Source organism: Pongo abelii, chromosome 20 (genome assembly GCF_028885655.2).
Source record: "Pongo abelii isolate AG06213 chromosome 20, NHGRI_mPonAbe1-v2.0_pri, whole genome shotgun sequence".
NCBI lineage: Eukaryota > Metazoa > Chordata > Mammalia > Primates > Hominidae > Pongo > Pongo abelii.
The window spans coordinates 41,680,899-41,700,989 of record NC_072005.2 but is presented as its reverse complement, the minus strand read 5'-3'; positions in this window follow the sequence as shown (position 1 = coordinate 41,700,989).

Below are 20,091 nucleotides of genomic sequence, written 5' to 3'. Positions count from 1 at the left end.
GCCTGAGGCTGGGATCCCGCGCTGCCTCCCCGGCGCTCCGTCTGAGGTTTCTTCCTCCTGAGGCTTCTTCCTGCTGGTCGAGCCTCCGCGAATCCCGGCCTCCGGAGACCGTCCTGTTAACGCCCTGGCCAGGACTGGTCTCAGCCCCGACTCTGACGCACGATCACACAGGGCTCCTACTTCGCCCAGTCTCAGGGACCCACCCCCGGGCAACGGCGGTCATTGTGACCAAAGCGGCGGCTCTGGCCACGCGCATGCGCACTGGAGAGGCCGACTCGCCCCTCGCTCCGAGGAGTCAGGCTGCGGACCCTTTAAAAAATGGCGGCGACGCGGCAGGCTGCGGGGACTGGGGCGGCGGGGGCGGCGATGGCGGCGCACCCCGAGGCGGCGGGTGGGAAGAGGACTGCCAGAGGGGCCTGCGGGAGACCCAGGGTCGGACCCGTAGGAGTCCTGTCGTCAGGACCTCCTTGATCGCTCTTCTGCTTCGGTTCCCGGTGGAGGAGGAACTTCAGGGTGCCGGCTGGGCTGTGCGGACTCCTCTTCGGATCCGACGATGGATCCCACCGGGTGATGGGGAATGGGGTTGCAATGCAGTGAGGCGGGAAGGGTCTCACTGGGGCACCGAAAGATCCCCGGGGCCGCAAGGCGTGCTGTCGGCGGAAAATGAACTGACCCACGAGCCCACTGCCTCCCTCCTTCCCGGGTGGAGCAGTGGCCCGCCTTCATCTCCAAGACCCAGGGGGGGCTCCGGCATCCCGACACTGCTTCCCCCGACACGTGCAAAGACAGAGAGAGGCGAGTCCGAGATGGAGCCAGTGTGACCACACGTGGCACCGACGTCCCCCAAGAGCAGATGGAGCCAGCGGGTGTCTTTGAGGCCGTAGGGGGCGATGGCGAGACGGACAGTGATGTCCAGCCGTGCGCCCGGGGGGCCACGGGAGACCTCCGCCACAAAGCTGAAGAAAAGCCAAGCGCACCTGAAAGCCTGCGAGACAGGGCCTGCGCCCGAATCCAAGCCACATTCAGGGAGCCTGCCAGAGGGGCCGAGAGGTTTCCACAAACTACACCCCACCCCCACCCCGCCACCGGGTAGGTACCCCTGACGCCACCTCCCCTGCACCCAGCAAAACCCAGTCCCTTTGGCTCCCTGACATCCGTGGCAGCCAGAAGGTTCAGTGCTACAAGGCTCTTTCCCCAGGAGGAGAGGAACCCGACGGCCCACAAGAACCAGAGAGGAAGTGCGGGTGGCATGCGACACCGCCTTTCCTAGAAGGCAAACGTCAAGAACCGTCGCCTTGCCTCCCGCTCTTCCGGGACCCACCACGCAGCCATCAGTTGGGCCACAGAGATCCCGAAAGCTTCCCTGTCCCAGACAGCTGTGGAAGCCCAGAGCTCCAGGATCACCACACCTGCCCAATCATGCCGAAAGAGGTTTGGAGAGGGAAACAATCATGACAGCGACCCCCAGGCAGTTTCTCCCAGATGGACTGGGAAGTCTTCTGGGTTGAAGACATTGAGCCGGACTGAGAAGCCCCTAGGCTTCTCAGAAACAAGGCAGGGAGGGCAAGAGGGAGGACAGAGCAGAGGCCAGAGCCCAGGCAGGATTGGCGGCAATGCCACCACCACGGCCATCCGGGGAGGAGTGCCAAACGGGTGACTTGGCCACGAAGGCCAGCGTTTGAGCCACAGAGATGCTTGCCCCATCCCGTTGCCGGCTTCCTTCTCCGTCCCTGTGTCGAGCTGTGGCTAGATTTCTCAATGAGGGCAAAGGGCGAGAGGAGTGAGAAGCGTCTTCTTCAACTGCTGTGGGCACCCTCCTGCGGGTGGACAATGAGCCCCTCTGAGGCCTTCGTCCTTGGCTGGGGTGTGGTCGTCTTGGTCCCAGCAAAGAGGCTGCTCAGGATGGGGAGGGGATGAAAACCCCTGCGGGTCCGACGCAGGTGCCCACGTTGCCCAGGCCTTCACAAACCCAAACTGGAACCGCCGGGAGAAAGACTGCCAACGGGCCACACGGCGCAGGCAGAGACCCGGGCAGAGGCTGACCACAAGAAAGGCTGACGTGCGAGAAACCACCCTCCGGCGCAAAGGGCACCTGTGTCCCAGCAAACACGCACGCACCTTCGGACAGAGATAGTAACAGAGAGCGACGGAAAGAGCGAGAAGGGAGAGAGAGAGAAATCAGAGAGAGATATAAGTGGGCACACAGAGACACACACACACAACCAAGCGCACACCGAAACGCACACAGACATACAGCAGGTAACACCCACTCCCGGGCAGCCCCTGAAGCCGCCGGGTTCTGCTCTCCGCGACTACGACCCACCGGTGAGAGAGCAGCCCAGGGGCACACGGGCAGACCTGTCCCCGACATCACAAGGGCACCACTTTTGGGGAGACTCACGGGCACACCGTCCGCTGGCGCCTGAGGCTGGGATCCCGCGCTGCCTCCCCGGCGCTCCGTCTGAGGTTTCTTCCTCCTGAGGCTTCTTCCTGCTGGTCGAGCCTCCGCGAATCCCGGCCTCCGGAGACCGTCCTGTTAACGCCCTGGCCAGGACTGGTCTCAGCCCCGACTCTGACGCACGATCACACAGGGCTCCTACTTCGCCCAGTCTCAGGGACCCACCCCCGGGCAACGGCGGTCATTGTGACCAAAGCGGCGGCTCGGGCCACGCGCATGCGCACTGGAGAGGCCGACTCGCCCCTCGCTCCGAGGAGTCAGGCTGCGGACCCTTTAAAAAATGGCGGCGACGCGGCAGGCTGCGGGGACTGGGGCGGCGGGGGCGGCGATGGCGGCGCACCCCGAGGCGGCGGGTGGGAAGAGGACTGCCAGAGGGGCCTGCGGGAGACCCAGGGTCGGACCCGTAGGAGTCCTGTCGTCAGGACCTCCTTGATCGCTCTTCTGCTTCGGTTCCCGGTGGAGGAGGAACTTCAGGGTGCCGGCTGGGCTGTGCGGACTCCTCTTCGGATCCGACGATGGATCCCACCGGGTGATGGGGAATGGGGTTGCAATGCAGTGAGGCGGGAAGGGTCTCGCTGGGGCACCGAAAGATCCCCGGGGCCGCAAGGCGTGCTGTCGGCGGAAAATGAACTGACCCACGAGCCCACTGCCTCCCTCCTTCCCGGGTGGAGCAGTGGCCCGCCTTCATCTCCAAGACCCAGGGGGGGCTCCGGCATCCCGACACTGCTTCCCCCGACACGTGCAAAGACAGAGAGAGGCGAGTCCGAGATGGAGCCCGTGTGACCACACGTGGCACCGACGTCCCCCAAGAGCAGATGGAGCCAGCGGGTGTCTTTGAGGCCGTAGGGGGCGATGGCGAGACGGACAGTGATGTCCAGCCGTGCGCCCGGGGGGCCACGGGAGACCTCCGCCACAAAGCTGAAGAAAAGCCAAGCGCACCTGGAAGCCTGCGAGACAGGGCCTGCGCCCGAATCCAAGCCACATTCAGGGAGCCTGCCAGAGGGGCCGAGAGGTTTCCACAAACTACACCCCACCCCCGCCCCGCCACCGGGTAGGTACCCCTGACGCCACCTCCCCTGCACCCAGCAAAACCCAGTCCCTTTGGCTCCCTGACATCCGTGGCAGCCAGAAGATTCAGTGCTACAAGGCTCTTTCCCCAGGAGGAGAGGAACCCGACGGCCCACAAGAACCAGAGAGGAAGTGCGGGTGGCATGCGACACCGCCTTTCCTAGAAGGCAAATGTCAAGAACCGTCGCCTTGCCTCCCGCTCTTCCGGGACCCACCACGCAGCCATCAGTTGGGCCACAGAGATCCAGAAAGCTTCCCTGTCCCAGACAGCTGTGGAAGCCCAGAGCTCCAGGATCACCACACCTGCCCAATCATGCCGAAAGAGGTTTGGAGAGGGAAACAATCATGACAGCGACCCCCAGGCAGTTTCTCCCAGATGGACTGGGAAGTCTTCTGGGTTGAAGACATTGAGCCGGACTGAGAAGCCCCTAGGCTTCTCAGAAACAAGGCAGGCAGGGCAAGAGGGAGGACAGAGCAGAGGCCAGAGCCCAGGCAGGATTGGCGGCAATGCCACCACCACGGCCATCCGGGGAGGAGTGCCAAACGGGTGACTTGGCCACGAAGGCCAGCGTTTGAGCCACAGAGATGCTTGCCCCATCCCGTTGCCGGCTTCCTTCTCCGTCCATGTGTCGAGCTGTGGCTAGATTTCTCAGTGAGGTCAAAGGGCGAGAGGAGTGAGAGGAGTGAGGTCGATGAGCACCTCTTATGCAGGTTGATAGTGAGCTTTTGTGAGAATTTTTTCCTTTGCTGGGGTGTGGGGGTCTTGATACCAGCAATGAGGCCGCTCATGATTGGGAGCTGATGTAATCCCCTCCGTGTCTCATGCAGCTCCCCACGTTGCCCACCGGTCACGAACCCAAACTGTATTCGCCTGGAAAACGAATGACACCCGATCACATGTCCCAGACAGACATGCAAGGAGAGACTCACCAGAAGAAAGGCCAACGTACAAGAAACCGCCCTTCAGTGCACATGCATCCGAACACACACACGCACCCACACACACTGGCACCCGCGCACACACGGACGGAAACAGATAGAGAGCGATAGACGGAGAAAGAAAACAGAAATAAGGGAAAGAGACACAACCCAGACATACTGCAGTGGCACAGTAACGTTCAGCCCCAGGCAACCCCTGAAGCCTCTGGGTTCTGCTCTCTGCGACAACGACCCTGGGGTGAGAGAGCAGCCCTCGGGCACACAAGCAGACCTGTCCTGGAGATCACAAGCGCACGACTTTTGGGGAGACACCGGCACACCGTCCGCGCAGGCCTGATCCTGGGATCCTGCGCTGCTTCCCAGACGCTCCGCCTGAGGCTTCTTCCTCCTGGTCGACCCTCCGCGAATCCTGGCCTCTGGATAACATCCCGTCGACGCCCCAGTGAGGACTAGACTTAGCCCCGAGTCCGATGCACTGCCACAGAAGGCTCCTCCTTCACGGAGAGTCACGGAGAGTCAAGAACTCATCTCCAGGCAACGGTGGCAGTCTCTGTGACGTGAGCATCCGGTCGCGATTTGTGTATGCGCCTTGCCAAGGCTGACTGCGCTCTGCTCTGGATCAGGCTGCAGCCCCTGAAAAAAATTGCTGGGGTTGTGTGTGTGAATGGGAGTGTGCATGTATGTCTTCGGACGAATGTCCCCTGTTCTCTGGAGGGCGGTTTCTTGCATTTGGCCTTTTTGGTGAGCCTCTTTCTCGGTCTCTGCCTGGGTCGTGTAGCCGACCCTGTGACTAGAACCGGCAGTCATTTTCCTGGCGGTTGCACTTTTGGTTTCTGAAGGCCTTGGCGAGGTTTGGTGCTGTGTCGGACCCGCAGGCGTTCAAGTCACCTGCCATTCTGAGTGGCCTTTTTTCTAAAATCCTCCACCCAGCAGCAGAGGACCCGGATGTCTCTCAAGCATTAGAAAGGAAGTGGAGATTATTGCTAAGCACATGGTAGCTAACACTGGATACATGAGATGAACATTGGTTTGCTAATTACCCATATTTACGCCCCAGGGAAGAAGAGCCCAGCACACCATGTGGGGTACAGTGTGTTGCACTCAGGAACACAGTAATCAGGTGGAGGCTATTCCAGGAGGCCTTGTAGTAGCAAGAGTATGGGAGGTAACCCCTGGTTCTTGAAGGAGGGTGTAATTGGCCTGTTTTAATAATTCTGCAGGCTGGCTGGAACCTGACGCCCACTACTACGCAGTAAGCAGTTACTGTGCCTGGCCTCTGAAGGAAGTGCTTGGGCACGTTATTCAAAGGAGTACAGCGGGGCAGGGAATTTGCAGTTAATCCATTCAGCCCTCCTTGTTTTCCCCCAGTGTCAGGGCACGTATAATATTGAGCCTTAATCTTAGGCCTTAACCTTGACCCCTTGATGCCTTGACATCTCTTGGCAATACTGAGACTTCTAGAGTGTAGAAGTTTTACTGGATGAAAGGTCTTGACTGCAAGTTGTCCACGTTTCTGGCTCACTGAAGAAAGCATTAAACAAACTACACGAAGCAACAAAAGAACAAAGCCACAAAAGAAGAAAGAAGCAACAAAACTGCAGATTTATTGAAGCAAAAGTCCACTCTACAGAGCCAGAGTGGGCTAGAGCAAGCGGCTCAAGAGCCCAGATTACAATGTTCTTTAGGGTTTTTATTAAGCTAAAGAATTTGGTAACACCCATAAGTGCCTTTTCCAGGTCTTAAATTGGTTACACCCTATGAAGGACTGGCCCGTGGCCAGAGGCTGAACTGAAGACTTCTGTCTTGTCATCACAGGAGTGAGGATGTGGCCTGTGTGCTGCTTAACCTGGCCTAGAACTTGCTGCACCTGCTGTTTTTTGCTTCCACCTTAACCCTTGGTTATGCTAATTTTCTTTTCCTTTTTTTTTTTTTTTTTTTTTTTTTTTTTTTTGAGACGGAGTCTTGCTCTGTTGCCCAGGCTGAAGTGCAGTGGCGGGATCTCGGCTCACTGCAAGCTCCACCTCCTGGGTTCATGCCATTCTCCTGCCTCAGCCTCCTGAGTAGCTGGGACTACAGGCGCCCGCCACCATGCCCGGCTAATTTTTTGTATTTTTAGTAGAGACGGGGTTTCACCCTGTTAGCCAGGATAGTCTGGAACTCCTGACCTCGTGATCTGCCTGCCTCGGACTCCGAAAGTGTTGGGATTACAGGCGTGAGCCACCACGCCCGGCTTGGTTATGCTAATTTCCTATTCTCCTGCCTCAGAAGTGCCTCTCTAGGAAGCCAAGCAGGCTCTTACCTGCTTCAGGTGAGCAGGTAACCAGGAGGGAGAGGACCACAGTTGCTATCATGGCTATGATTTGGGTTTGGAAACCTGTGCGGAGCCTTTGGCTACATTTGGTATGGGATAGCCAAGAGAACAGATATGTGGTTTTCGAATCATGATATGTCTTTGAATATTTGTGTAACTTTACGTATTACCATCAGTTTTTATATGTTAGGTGTGGTTGTTCTTACTCATATTATTATTATTATTATTTTGAGACAGAGTCTCATTCTGTTGCCAGGCTGGAGTGCAATGTTGCCATATCGGCTCACTGCAACCTCCGACTCTTGGGTTCAAGAGATTCTCCTGACTCAGCCTCCCAAGTAGCTGGAACTACAGGCATGTGCCACCACACCCAGCTAATTTTTATATTTTTAGTAGAGATGAGTTTTCACCATGTTGGCCAGGATGATCTCTTGACCTCATGATCCACCCGCCTCAGCCTTCCAAAGTGCTGGGATTACAGGCATAAGCCACCACGCCCGGCCAAAAATTTTTTAAATAAAATAAAATATGTGAGTATAGACCAGGTGCAGTGGCTCACATCTGTAATCCCAGAACTTTGGGAGGCTGAGATAGGAGGATCACTTGAGTTCAGGAGTTCAAGACCAGCCTGGACAACACAGCAAGACCCCACCTCTAAAGAAAAAAAAGTGTGTGTGTGTGTGTGTGTGTGTGTGTGTGTAATATGACATAAACAAGTGTGGGTATATCAGTCATTGCTCACCAGTTACTGACACTGTATAATACACCACTCCAAACTCAGTAGTATAAGACAACGATTTTACTATGCTCACTGATTCTGTGGGTTAGGAATTCAGACAGCTCACAGAGGAGATAGTTTGCCCCTGCTCCTGATGTCTGTGGCCTCAACCAGGAGGATTCAAAGGCTGGGAATAACCTGATACCTGAGGGCTGGAAACGTATGAAGCCTGCTTTGCACACATGTCTGGCACCTGGGGTGGGAGGACTCAAAGACTTGTACTAGTAGTTTCCCCATGTGACTTGGCTTCCTCATAGCATAGCGGCTCACAGCACTTGGACCTTCTTACATAATGGCTGAAGACTTCAAACACTGGAGTTTCAGCTAATGAGGTGAAGGCCACAGTGCCTCTCAGACTGAGCCTTGGGAGTCACACAGCGTTGGTTATAAACAATAAACCAATCCAGGTTCAAAGGCAGAGGAGTTAGACTCAACCTCTTAAAGTGGGAATGGCAAGATTCTAGAATAACATATGGAACAAGCCTATTGTTGCAACCATCTTTGGAAAATACGATCTGCCGCAATCACCTTTGGAAACTAGGAAACCAATGCAGTATTCTGAAACTTGTAATTCTGAAAACTAATGAATTTGAATAGAAAGAATCAAGAATTTATCCTCCCTTTCCTACACATGCTATCCCACTGAGTAATCAGATTGTTGATGTGGGCAGATTTTATTTTTATAAAAGGATTCCAGTAATGGAAATTCCAGTAATGTAAATAAAAGGATTCCAGTAATGGCTGAAAGAGAGACACAATAAGAAAGTGATCAGTTTGCAACTCCTAACAACATAACGAATCTAGGCAACGATCATGAATGAATGCATGACATTATGCAAAAGGCAATCACTTTACAATGGATAAATCACATTGGTGACACTTAAGCCAACTAACAAATCTGATCACAAAATAGTGACAAGCAGACCTTGCCAAAATAATTGAACTTGAATTTGATCAAGTCTCTAGAGCAGAGTTTCTCAACTCTGACACTACTTACACTTTGGACCAGATAACTCTTTGGGATGGGAGGAGGCTGTCCTGTACAGTATAGGATGTTTAGCAGCACCCTGGCCTCTAGCCAATAGGTGCCAGCAATACCATCCTTCCTTCCAGTTGTGACAACCAAAAGTATCTCCAAACATTGCCAAATGTCTTCTAGAGAAAAAAACAAAGAAACAAAAAACACAACTGGTTGAGAACCACTGCTCTAGTTAATTACCCGATATTTTAGAGAAAATATAGAGCATCTAATTTGTTAATCAGTACCGTGGGGGTGTACTCAAAGGCAGTATGTGGAAACTCTATACGATCTAGTGTTTGTTTTCTCCAAAACATAAATAGCAAGAAAAAAGGGAAGTCAATAGATTAAAAGATATATAAGAGACGGCTGGGTGCGGTGGCTCATGCCTGTAATCCCAACACTTTGGAGGCTGAGGCAGGCAGATCATCTGTGGTCAGAAGTTCAAGACCAGCCTGGCCAACATGATGAAACCCCGTCTCTTCAAAAATACAAAACTTTGAGAGGCCGAGATTGGCAAATCACCTGAGGTCAGGAGTTAGAGACCAGCCTGGCTAACAAGGTGAAACCCTGCCTCTACTGAATATACAAAAAATAGCTGGGCATGATAGTGCATGCCTGTAGTCCCAGCTACTTGGAAGGCCGAGACAAGAGAATCGCTTAAACCCAGGAGAAAGAGGTTGCGGTGAGTCGATATCGCGCCACTGCACTCCAGCCTGGGCGACAGAGCAAGACTCTGTCTCAAAAAAAAAAAAAAAACATACAAAAATACAAAAATTAGTCAGGCCTGGTGGCATACACCTGTAATCCCAGCTACTCGGGAGGCTGAGGGGGAAGAATTGCTTGAATCTGGGAGGTGAAGGTTGCAATGAGCCCAGATAGTGCCATTGCACTCCAGCCTGGGCAACAGAGAGAGACTCCGTCTCAAAAAATAAAATAAAAGATATATAAGAGCTTTATCCTCTAAGCCCAACATGTAGATCTTGTTTAAACTCTAAACTAATTCTAATTTGAACAAATCAATTGCAACTGATTATGTAATTTTAAGAAATCGTTCTTTCTCTTTTTCCTTTTTTTTTTTTTTTTTTGGAGACAGGGATCTTGCTCTGTCACCCAGGCTGAAATGCAGTGGTGCAATCATGGCTCACTGCAGCCTCAAATTCCCAGGTTCAGGTGATCCTCTCACCTCAGCCTCCCAAGTAGCTGGGACTACAGTGCGCACCACCATGCCAGGCTAATTTTTTGTATTTTTTTGTAGAGACGGGGTTTTGCCATGTTGCTCATGCTGGTCTCTAACTCTTGGACTCAAGCGATCCTCCTGCTTTGGCCTCCCAAAGTGCTGGAATTACAGGCATGAGCCACGGCACCTGGCCAGGAATTGTTCATTTTCTTAAGATGATGATATGAAAATTGTCTTTTAAGAAAAGTTCTTAAAAGAACTATATTTCATACTGAAATATTTATAGATGAAATGCCTGGCATTTTCTTTAAAATAATCAAGTGGAAATAGAGATGAAGCAAAACTGGCCATGTGTTAATTGTCAAAGCTGGATTCACTGTACTAGGCTCTCTGCATATATAATGTTGAAAGTATCCATAATAAAGAGCTTGAACTAAAAAAAAAATTACCTCCTTCCAAGTACTACTCAAATCAGCAAATCAGTAAGCACTAATTTGGAAGGACGTCCATAAGGTCTTCCCTAGAAACACAAGCTAAAATAAAAATTACATATAATTCTAGTAAAGGCAAAAGGGAATAAAAGTCACTCAATATATGTATGTGCATGTTTGAGAAAGGAGAGAGGTAAAGGAAACTTACTAGACTTTTAAAATGGATAACCTTGGGGAGCTGGGAATATAAAATAACAAGAAATATACATATATTGGTCTCTGTCCCTAGCTCCTGGTCTAGAGCTCCTTAAAACCCTTGGGTACTAGGAGGATCATTTGTTCTAATATCTAGTCTTTGACCCTAGTTCCTGACACAGAGTTCTCAAATCCCTTGGGATTTCCTGGCTGATAGGAGCATCGTATGTTCTAATGAGGTAACTTCTTGGTGGGCTCCTGGATGGCCTCGGAATGTGATATGAGGGTTGGAACTTTCAGCCCCACCCCTTGACCTCCAGGGAGGGGACAGCAGCTGAAGGTCGAGTTGACTGCCAATGACCAATGATGTAACCAATCGTGCCTATGTAATGAAGCCTCCATGAAAACCCAAAAGGATTGGGTTCAGAGAGCTTCCAGATTGCTGAACACGTGGGGAATCCTGGAGGATGATGTGCTGGGGTGAGGGCTTTGAAGCCCAGTGCCACTTCCCACATATGTTGCCCTAGGTACCTCTTTATCGAAAACCTTTGTAATATCCTTTTTATTTATTTTCATTTTTTTATTTTTTGAGACACACTCTCTCTCTGTTGTCCGGGTTGGAGTGCAGTGACATGATCTCGGCTCACTGCAACCTCTGCCTCCCGGGTTCAAGCAATTCTCCTGCCTCAGCATCCTGAGTACCTGGGAATACAGGTGCCCACCACCATGCCCGGCTAACTTTTGTATTTTTAGTAGAGAGCAAGCTGGTCTCAAACTCCTGACCTCAGGCGATCCACCCACCTCAGACTCCCAAAGTGCTGGGATTACAGGCGTGAGCCACTGGGCCCGGCCCTTTTCACTTGAAAAAAAAAAAAAAAAAAAAAAAAAATTTTTTTTTGAGACAGGGTCTCACTCTGTTGCCCAGGCTGGAGTGCAGTGGTGAGATCTGCGCTGACCATAACCTCAACCTCCTAGGCTCAATCCTCCCACCTCGGTCTCCCTAGTACTAGGACTACAGGCGTGCATCACCACACCAAGCTAAGTTTTGTATTTTAATAAAGACAGGGTTTTGCTATGTTGCTGAGGCTGGTCTCAAACTCCTGGGCTCAAGTGATCCGCCCACCTCAGCCTCCAAAAGTGCTGGGATTACAGACGGGCACCACCATGCCCAGCTGTAATATCCTTTATACTAAATAGACTAATGTTAAGTAAATGGTTTCCCTGAGATCTGTGAGCCATCCTAGAAGATTAATCAGACCTGAGGAGAGGATGTGGAAACCCCAAATTTATAGCTGGTCAGAAGTACAGGTCACCACCTGGCCCTTGAGATGGACATCTGAAGTGGAAGGATCTTGTGGGACTGGTCCCTTAGCCTGTGGGATCTGACGCTATCTCCAGGTAGGTGGTGTCAGAACTGAACTGAACTGTAGTCCTGCAGTTGGTGTCTAATGGGGAACTGCTTGGTGTATGGAGAAAAAACCCACACATCTGGTGTCAGAAATGTTCTTTATTTAGTGTTGAGTGGTGTGAGAGTAGGAGAGACCTCGTCTAGGAAAAGGAAGAATTTTATCTTTGCAAAATATCACTGTTTGCCCTCATTATTCAAAAAAAAAAACCCTTTAGCATATGCTGCTTTAATTTGGCATCTGTCCATCCCATGAAAGTCATTAACATCACCCACACCACACTTGCCTGGACAGCCAGGTCCTGTCTCCTAAGACCCTGCACTCTACTGTACTCTCCTTTATCCCTAATCAATCATGTCCCACCTCTTCCTCCTCAAGGTAGACACAAAACATCTTCTCCTATATCCTTACCCCCAGCTTTCAACCAACTATCTTATTACACCCTAGAAATGTCTACATTACGGAAATTACTTATGACCATGTTGTTTTCGCTCGTAAACTGTACATTTCTTTTTTCTTTGCTTTATCTTTTTTTTTCAGACTGAGCATCGCTCTGTTACCCAGGCTGAAGTGCAGTGGGAAGATCTCGGCTCACTGCAACCTCCACCTCCTAGGTTCAAGAGATTCTCCTGCCTCAGCCTCCCAAGTAGCTGGGATTAAACCAAACTAAACTAAACTAAGGGGTTTGGAGGGCTCCTGGATTATTGAACACGTAAAGGTTCCTGGAGGGTTATGCAGCCAGAAAGGGCATGGAAGCTCTGCACCCCTCCCCCATATCTTGCCCTATGCATCTCTTCCTTCTGGCTGTTAATCTATATCCTTGTCAATATCCTTTATAACAAATGGGTAAACATAAGTAAAGTGTTTCTCGGAGTTCTGTGAACCACTCTAGCAAAATACTCAAACTTGAGGGGTCATGGGAACCTCGATTTATAGCCAGTAGGTCAGAAACACAGGTCACATCCTGGGACCTGCAATTGACATCTGAAGCGGGGGCAGTATTGTGGGACTAAGCCCTTAACCGATGGGTTCTGCTGCTATCTCCAGGTACAGTCGGAATTGCACTGAACTGTAGCACACCCAGTTGGTGTCCGCTGAAGAACTGTTTAGTGCGGGAGAAAAAAACTCCACACACTGGTGAGTGGTGTGTGTAAATGTAGAAAGAAAAACACCCTGGTTGCTTCCTACCTTTAACTAAAACCGCTCATGACACACCATCATGCTCTCACAACTTCAGCAATACAGACACTCCCTCTGTACCTATTCACATACAGTCAATAACATAAGCAAGAGTCAAACACCTTCGAGAAAAACCACTCACGTTGTTGCAAGTGGCCACACACCTAATGCTGCTGTCACAATCATGCAGGTCAAACAACAGGCTAGGGCTAGTGCCACACACACACACACGCACACACCGAGACGTGCGCGCACACCCACTTGTGCAGAGACACGCGCACGCAGACACATGTGCGCACAGAGAGCACACAGACACACGTGTGCGCACAGGCAAACAGACACGCGCAGAGACGCACACACAGACACACGTGTGCACCACAGGCAAACAGACATGTGCAGAGACGCACACACAGACACACGTGCGCACACACAGAGATGCAAACACAGACACACGCGTGCACACAGTGACGCGCGCACAGAGAGACACACGCGCGCGCACACACACGTCTCCCCCGCGCCAGCTCCGGCTCCAGCAGCCTTGGGGTCCCCGCCCAGACCCGGGCTCCTGGCTCCCTCAACGACTGCATCTCGCGGGGCGATCCCGGTCGGGTTCCGCCTGAGCCAAGGCCCCGCACCCAAACCGCGACAGCGGATCCAGTAGCCCGAGGCCCGCAGCTGGGCGAATGAATCGGCACTCAAGAGTAGCCTCCGGCACCGAGCCCTCCAAGAAAAGCAGCCCGGACCCCGACAACCGTGGACGGACCCTGGGTGGGTCATAGCTCGAGGCATCGTCAACGGAGGGTCCTTAAGAGACCCTGAACCCATTCACTCGGGCACCAGAGACTCTGCCAAAGAACCAATTCGGGCAGGTGGTAGCCTCGAAGCTGGGAGGCTGCATCTCAAGCCTCCTCCTAGATGCGCGGTGGACCCTGGGAAATGTAGTCCAGCGCAGGCCACCTAGATGCGCCGTGGACCCTGGGAAAGGTGGTCCCTCGCAAGTCACCGCCTGGACGCGCGGTGGACCCTGGGAAAGGTAGTCCAGCGCAGGCCACCTAGATGCGCCGTGGACCCTGGGAAAGGTGGTCCCTCGCAAGTCACCGCCTGGACGCGCGGTGGACCCTGGGAAAGGTAGTCCAGCGCAGGTAACCTCCTGGATGCGCGGTGGACCATGGGAAATGTGATGCGGCGTTTCTGGGTGGGCGTCGTAGGCGCGGAGCTTTCCGGGTCGCAGTAACTGTCCTCCCTTCGAGCCCGCCAGATCAGACCCTAGAATGTCCGGCAGCAGCCCCTCGGCTTAGAACTGAGCTGGGGTTATACACGCCCTCTAGGCGCGAGTTGGTGCACGCGTTAGAGTCTCAGGGGAGGGAGAAAACCCTGTAGCTCTAAACCAAGGGAGCTGCCAAAGCGATTCAAAGGAGCCCAGGGGACCCGTAGCGACAGACCCCGACTCTGCGCAAATGCGAATCCATGGCTCTCGCAAGGGCAGCGAGGCTCGCCGGGTCTGAGGCGTAGATCCCTAAACTCAAAAGAAATAAAACGTCACATGATAAATTAGAGTTTCCAACAGTTTCTAGCCTAGCCACTGAACAGTAGGGATTCAAGAAAACAAAACACAACAATGAAAATTACCAAATAATACGAGAAAAGGTCCCCAAACTGACCGTCAACAAGATGAAAGCCTATCGAGTACCAACCACAGTGGATGAAAAAGACACGTTCTAATCTAAGGCGTAGAATTCGACAATTCCTTTTTTTGTTTTTTAAGACGTAGTCTTGCTCTGTCGCCAGGCTGGAGCGCAGTGGCACGATCTCGGCTCACTGCAAGCTCCACTTCCCGGGTTCAAGCGATTCTCCTGCCTCAGCCTCTCCAGTAGCTGGGATTATAGGCGCGTGCCACCACACCTGGCTAATTTTTGTATTTTTAGTAGAGACGGGGTTTCACCATGTTGGCCAGGATGGTCTCGATCTCTTGACCTCGTGATCCACCAGCCTCTGCCTCCCAAAGTGCTGAGATTACAGGCGTGAGCCACCGTGACCGGCCTCCTTTTTTAAAAAAAATTAATAAACTTTTTCTTTAGGGTCTTGCTCTGTTGCCCAGGCTGGAGTGCACGATCTCGCTCACTGCAACCTCCACCTTCCAGGTTCAAGCAATTCTCCTACTTCAGCATCCTGAGTAGCTGGGATGACAGGTACCCGCCACCACGCCCGGATAATTTTTGTATTTTTAGTAGAGACGGGGTTTCACCATTTTGACCAGACTGGTCTCGAACTTCTGACAACTGATTCGCCCGCCTCGGCCTCCCAAAGTGCTGGGATTACAGGCGTGAGACACCGCATCTGGCCTTCTGCCAGAGTTTTAGCTACTCTCCCAGCGCCCCCAACAGGCACGTTTTCACAAGACCAGATCCAGCTCCACTTTGTGCTGAGGTGGCAAGAATAGAGAAAGAGAGGACACCCCATGCCCCCAGCCACTCAGACACACAGACATGGGATCCCATGGGTCTTTTTTCTTGGTTCAGTTGACAGATACGGCAGTGGCACAGCAACCTAACGACTGGGGCTGTTCTTGGTGCAAGGCCAATAGAGAAAAGAAGAAAAACAGAAAAAAGGGAAGGCTGGGTGTGGTAGTTCACGCCTGTAATCCCAGCACTTTGGGAGGCCAAGGAGGGTGGATTCCTGAAGCTCAGGAGTTTGAAATCAGCCTGGGCAACAAAGTGAGACCCCTGTCTCTATAAAATTTTAAAAAGTAGCTGGGTGTGGTGGCTCATGCCTCTAGTCGCAGCTACTCAGGAGGCTGAGGTGGGAGAATCACTTGAGCCCAAGGGGTCAAGGCTGCACTGAGCCAAGATTGCGCCACCGCACCCCAGCCTGGGTGACATAGCAAGACCCTGTCTCAAGAAAAAAAAAGAACCCCTCTCTCACTCTGTCACACCGGGTCCTCTTTTGGACTCCTCTGGCTGGAAGGAAGGCGTTTCTCTCATAATTTATGCTCCCTGAACCCATCACACAGCTCTGAGACTTTCTTCCTTCCAAAGCCAGAAGATAAAGGAGGAAAACACCCCAGCAAACATGTGGTCATCATGTCCATTCTTCTCGTTTTTAACTCCCTTCACATCTGCTTGCTATTACTTGTATTTCTGAATCTTCAGATTCTTCACTTTTTGTATTCACTCTGGGGTGTTAAATAGAAATCAGTGGAGAGAAATGCTGAAATGTGCTTATCCCATCTTGGCCAGTAATGGAAGTCTGCCTTCCCTGAGGATTTGAAATTATCCAATTCGGGCCTGACACAGTGGCTCACGCTTGTAATCCCAGCACTTTGGAAGGCCGAGGGGGGTGGATCACCTGAAGTCAGGAATTTGAGACCAGCCTGGCCAACAGGACAAAACTCCATCTCTACTAAAAATACAAAAATTAGCCGGGCGTGGTGGAGGACGCCTGTCATCCCAGCTACTGGGGTGGCTGAGGCAAGAGAATCACTTCAACCCAGGAGGCACAGGTTGCAGTGAGCTGAGATCACCCCATTATCCTCCAGCCTGGGGGACAAGAGCGAAACTCTGCCTAAAAAAAAAAAAAGACCAAAACCAAAAACCCAACATTTACTCTCAGATAATCTGAACACAGTCTTAAAAAATAATACTTAGAATGCCCTGGGTGCAATCTAAACTTATTTGAAATACAAAGAACTGGGAAAATGTGATGAGTCATCAGGGGAAAAGAAAATCAGCGGATGACCATGTCAAGAAGAAACAGATACTGGACTTACACAATGATTTATGAACATCTTTTCACGTGCTTGCTGGACACCTGTATATCATTTTTGGAGAAAATGATTCTATTTATTCTCCCATTTTAATTTTCATTTTATTTATTTTTTCAAGACAGAGTCTTGCTCTATCACCCAGGCTGGAGTGCAGTGGCACGATCTTGGCTCATTGCCACCTCTGCCTCCCAGGTTCAAGTGATTCTCCTGCCTCAGCCTCCCAAGTAGCTGGGATGAGAGGCACGTGCCACCATGCCTGGTAATTTTTGTATTCTTAGTAGAGACGGGTTTCACCATGTTGGCCAGGCTGGTCTCGAGCTCTTGATCTCGTAATCCACCCACGTCAGCCCTCTAAAGTGCTGGGATTACAGGCGTGAGCCACCGTGCCCAGAAATGTGCCCATTTTTAATAGGTTGTTCTTTATTTTTTTTGAAATGGAGTCTCACTCTGCCACCCAGGCTGGAGTTCAATAGCTTGATCTCGCCTCACTGCAACCTCCACCTCCCGTGTTCAGTCACTCTCTTGCCTCAGCCTCCCAAGTAGCTGATACTACAGGCATGCACCATCACATCTGGCTAATTTTTATGTTTAGTAGAGACAAGGTTTCACCATGTTGGCCAGGATGGTCTTGAACTCCTAACCTCAGGTGATCCGCCCGCCTCGGCCTCCCAAAGTGCCGGGATTATAGGCGTGAGCCACCGTGCCTGGCCCAGATAGATGATTTCTAAATATTTTCTCCCATTCTGCATGTTGAATTTCAGTTTCTTGATAGTGTCTGATACACAAAGTTTTAAATGTTGACAAAATCCAATTTATCTACTTTTGTTGTTCCTGCTTATACTTTTGGTATTATATTTACAAAATCATTGCCAAATCTAAGGTCATGAAGATTTAATCCTATATTCCTATGTTTTCTTCCAAGAGTTTATCTCTTATGTTTAGGTCTTTGGACAATTTTGAGTTAATTTTTGTATACGGTGTGAAGCAAGAGTCCAAATTCATCTTTATACCTCAATTGTCCCAGCTTCTTTTTTTTTTTTTTTTTTTTTTGACACTCTTCTTGCCAGGCTGGAGTGCAGTGGCACAATCTCAGCTCACTGCAACCTCCACCTCCTGGGTTCAAGCGATTCTCCTAGCTCAGCCTCCCAAGCAGTGGGATGATAGGCGTCCACCACCACGCCCAGCTAATTTTTTGTATTTTTAGTAGACAGGGTTTCACCATGTTGGCCAGGCTGCTCTTGAACTCCTGACCTCAGGTTATCCACCCACCTCAGCTTCACAAAGTGCTGGGATTACAGGCATGAGCCACTGCACATGGCCCCAACACTTTTTTTTTTTTTTTTTAAATACAGAGTCTTGCTCTTGTCACCCAGGCCGGAGTTCAATGGCACGATCTCGGCTCACTGCACACCTCTGCCTCCTGGGTTCAAGAGATTCTCCTGCCTTAACCTCCCAAGTAGCTGGGATTACTGGCCCCCACTACCACATCTGGCTAATTTTTGTTTTTTTAGTAGAGGCGGGGTTTCGCCATGCTGGCCAGGCTGGTCTTGAACTCCTGACCTTGTGATCCGCCCGCCTCGGCCTCCCAAAGTGCTGGGATTACAGGCGTGAGCCACTGCCCCCGACATCATTTTTTAAGGGAATTATTCTTTCCTCCATTAAATAAGTTTGGCATTCTAGTTGAAAATCAGTTGCCCACAGTGTATCAATTGATTTGTATTGGTATAACAGAATACCTGAGTCTGGTTAATGTATAAGGAACAGGAACATATTGGTACACAATTCTGGAGGCTGGGAAGTCCACAATTGAGAGACTGACATCTGGCAAGGGCCTTCTTGTTATGTCATCCCATGGAAGGACAAGAGAGCAAGTGGGGACAAAACTTGCCCTTTTATCATGACACCAATCCTACTCATGAAAGTGGAGACTTCATGGACATCTTTTTTTTTGAGATAGAGTCTCATTCTGTCTCCCAGGCTGGAGTGCAGTGGCACGATCTTTGCTCACTGCAAACCTCTGCCTCCTGGGTTGGAGCAATTCTCCTGCCTCAGCCTCCCAAGTAGCTGGGATTACAGGTGTGTGCCACTACACCCAGCTAATTTTTGTAATTTTAGTAGAGACGGGGTTTCGCCATGTTGACCAGGCTGGTATTGAACTCGTGACCTCAGGTAATCCACCCGCCTCGGCCTCCCAGAGTGCCGAGATTACAGGTGTGAGCCACCACGCCCAGCCCCTTCATGGCCATTTTAAGGGTCTCAACCTTTCATGCCATTACCATGGCAATTAAATTTCAACATGAGTTTTGGGTGGGGCATTCAACCCATAGCATTTGTGGACTCTGAATTCTCTTCCCACTGATCTATGTCTCCATCCTTGTGTTTTTCCTCCTGGTTTTGTTTGTTTTCAACAGGGTCTCTGTCACCTGGGCTGCAATACAATGGTGCAATCATGGCTGACTGCAGCCTCAAACTCCTGGGCTCCAGCGATCCTCCCAGCTCACCCTCTCAAGTGGCTGGGACTACAGATGTGTGCCACATGCCCAGCTAGAATCATCTCTAGATTAGTCATAATAGCTAATACAATGTAAATGCTATCCAAATAGTTGTATATTATTAACATTTGTATTTTTAAAATTGTTGTATATTTTAAACACTTTCCGTCCAGGGTTCGTTGATTAATGGATGCAGAGCCCATGGATACAGAGGGCCAACTGTATCATAAAGACAACACCTTAAAATGTGAAATATATGTGCAAACAGGGAAAGCAGAGAAAAAGATGGGGTACATCACATTAGAAAGGACAGATTCATTTAGACATTTAAGTATCTAATTCCTCCAAAAAGGCTAAAAGATACAGTGATGCAGTGCCATTTAATGAGTTTTTTCTTTAAGGTTTCAAAATCAAGCTCAAATGCTGTATATTGACATTAACCATTATTCAAGAAAACCTTTAATAATATTCTTTATATTATAATGTGATGGGAAGAATAAAAAAATTTTCAGGAAGGGCTGGTTTACAAAACAGAACTCTGTCTAGGGTCTGAGCCATTTTTCTCATACCCGTCCCATTCCCTCTCCGTAACAGCAGTGGGAGGAGTGACAGAGCTCGCAGATTAAGACAGACATGCAGGTGTTGGCATCTAATGCACTGAACTGTCGAAGTTATGGGAAGTTGTTTCCTCTTTTTAAAAATAAAATTAGCCGGGCATGGTGACTCATACCTGTAATGGCAGCACTTGAACAGGCCACAGAGAATCACTTCATCCCAGGAGTTTGAGACTAATCTGGGCAATATACGGAGACTCCATCGCTACAATTTTTTTTTTTTTTTTTTAAATTAGCACAGCATAGTGGTGCGTGCCTG